The sequence below is a fragment of the Camelina sativa genome, chromosome 12 (assembly GCF_000633955.1).
Source record: "Camelina sativa cultivar DH55 chromosome 12, Cs, whole genome shotgun sequence".
Lineage (NCBI taxonomy): Eukaryota > Viridiplantae > Streptophyta > Magnoliopsida > Brassicales > Brassicaceae > Camelina > Camelina sativa.
Genome location: NC_025696.1, coordinates 32,706,574 through 32,709,552, shown reverse-complemented (window position 1 = coordinate 32,709,552; position 2,979 = coordinate 32,706,574).

The following is a 2,979-nucleotide window of genomic DNA, read 5'->3' as shown; positions in this document are numbered from 1 at the left end:
AAGTGTAAAGGGTTGGATGATTTCTTTTTGGTATCTAGACTTGACCATGTTGTTGTTGTCTAGGATCCGAACCCTTAGTATTTTCGGCTAGGATGGTGTAGAACTTGTGTAGCTTTTTCAATCGGTTTTTAAAAAGTACCTTATGTTCTCTAGCCGTGGTTGTGGTGTTGTGCTATATAAAACTTATGCTAATCCTTGCTTGTTTTATCACTTGCTTTGATTGTTGCTTGAGTTTTATAGGTTTGCATAGTTAATATATTGCATAAGCATTTGCATGATTAACTTGCACGCAATCGATGAGGATTCACGTAAGACACCACTAAGCACGATCAGACAAAAGAGAAGAAGCTCAAGAAAGAGCGGGAGAGAGTTCGACCCGGCCAGAACGGCCAGTTCGAGTTGATTATTGAAAGATGGAGACGAGAAAAGAAAAGAAATGATGAGGAAGGTTCAGTCGAAGGCAAAGAAAGTCAGGGAGGAAAGAGTAGTGCAAATCAATTGACAATTGCGAAATTAAAGAGGTCTAAAAATATATATGACNAAAAAAAAAAAAAAAAAAAAAAGTGCAAGAAATTAGTGCATGGTCCAAGAGTAGGACAAAAAGGATGCAAGAGGGATAATACGTGAAAGAAGAACAGTTTATGAATGGACAAAGAGGGTGCAAGAAAATAATCGGCAGCAAAGGAAACAGCATTTCTATGTTAAGGGACAAGATATGGGCAAAGATATCAAGTCAAACTTCAGAATATGAGAGTCGAGGAAGAAGTTTGAAGTGGAATTCAAAGTAAGATGGGAAGAGGTTATGGGGAGTGCAAAATAAATTTGGCGTGAAGCTAAAGGAATTGGGAAGTTAAAATCCCAAGGAGCGTGAAGCTAAAGAAATTAGAGGAGGTAGAATCCAAATGAGCGTGAGGCTCAGGAGATTGGAGAAGTTAAAACCTTAAGGAAGGCAAGGTTAAATGAATTGGAGAAAGAAGATTGTTGGTAAAGAGATGGGAAGAGCCAGAGGGGCAAAACGCAGCAAAAAGCAGCAAATAATGTGCTGGGAAGAACAAAAAGTAGTACGGTAAATGTATCGAGACATTGGAAGGAATCAAGCTATAAATTGAAAGAGAAAAGAAAAGAGTCAGGAACAAGCTGAAGAAAGAGAAGCATTGAGCTAAGAAGTTAAAGTAGTAAATAAGCCATGGTGCATCGCGATAAAAGCCTTAATGTTTAAAGAACATAAGGATTCAAGAGGAGCCAAGTATATGTGGGAGATGAAGAAGTTTATCAAGAAGCATAAGCATCGGGTCCGAGTGCTTAAGTGAAACGGTGTTATAGGCGTGGTATAAGATGTTGGAGAGGAGGTAGCCAAGCAAAGGAGGTTTCGGTGAAAATAAGAAGGTGATGGGAATCACAAGATAGTGATACCTTTGTTAAGAGGTAGTAACACCACCAAGAGAAGGAGAAGGCGTGAGAATTCGGGGACGAATTCTTATAAGGGGGGGAGAATGTAGTGACCCTCACCAAGAGTAGAAATCTTAAAATGAAAGATCGGAGAAATGGCCCGGAAAAGACGTAAGAAAGAAGAGGAAGGAAAACAAAAGGGAATGGCCGAGAGAATCCCGAGAAAATATTCGTAAGTTGGAAAATGGCCGAGCCAAAGACCAGAGTAACCGGATGTACGACCGAGACCCTAAGACCGATCAGGAGTCAGAAGAATGGGCCAAGAAGGTCGAGGAAAGTTGGTCGAGAAAATTTGTCGAGTATCGAAAGAGTTGCCGAGTACTCGAGAAAATTTGTCGAGGATTGAAGGAGTTGCCGAGTACTCGAGAAAATGTGTCGAGGATCGAGGGAGATGCCGAGTACTCGAGAAAATTTATCGAGGATCGAAGGAGTTGCCGAGTACTCGAGAAAATTGTCGAGAGCCCGAGAAATTTTGCCGATGACCCGAGAAAGAGTGTCGAGATGTCCGAGACGCGTAGTCGAAGGTGCCGGACGAAGGATCGAGTATTTGGGGAGAAAATTCTTTTTCTCAAGATTCTGACCAATGAGAAGTAAGGAAAGTGGGAAGATTATTTTATTTAAGGTGGAGTTAGTGGAAGGATTAAAAAATTAAGGAGATTAAGGAGATAGTGGGAGGATTAACTTAATCAAGCTGATTAAGAGGATTTGGCGGAGCTCTATTGGCTGAGAGCTAAGATTAAGCCTTGATTAAGTGACATGCACTAATAAGAAGCTTTACATGCACTAATGGAGGAGTTTTCATGCACTAATACAAGGGGGATTAGTGGATTAATGGCGAGCTCCCATTGGAGGTGGGATTCACGCAGCACATGCAAGGGTTGTAGGTGACACTTATCGAAGGGCATTAAGGAAGAAGCCTCGAAATTTTGCCTATAAATACAAGGCAAACGATTTCATTTGGGTGTTTAGCACAAAAACACTCAAAAGCTCTTAAGTTATTTCGAGAGAGAAATAAGAAGAGATCATCGAGAGAGAGAAAGAAATCATCGACATTGTGTCGAAGTGATTGTTGAGAAAGAGGTCGAGAACGATCGAGAGAGAGATCGAAGGAGAGGCGTTGGTGTCAAGGAGTTGGTTGTGGATCGAGGTGATCAAGAGGAGAAGCTGTCTGATCGTGAGGTGCAGTGAAGTCCGAGGGAAATCATCGACGCGTAAAGGTGAGTCTGTGGTAAGCATGTAGAGTCGCTTCTTTTGTTGCGGTTAAAGGATATTGCATGCATGCGAGAATAAGTTGATTTGCACGGTGAATATGGGGGATTCACTTGACGTGCGGTTAAAGGAGAGATTGGGTAAATTAAACTCTTAAAAGGTGGTTTAAGAGTTACATGCATGATCGAACCTAGAGGGATTTGCTTAAAATCGGGTTCATGCATGAATTGGGAAATAAAGTGGATTGCATGTTAATGCATAAAATTTGGTTGAGATTGATCGCATGCGTGAGTTGGATATAAGGGTTGTAAGTGGTTAAAG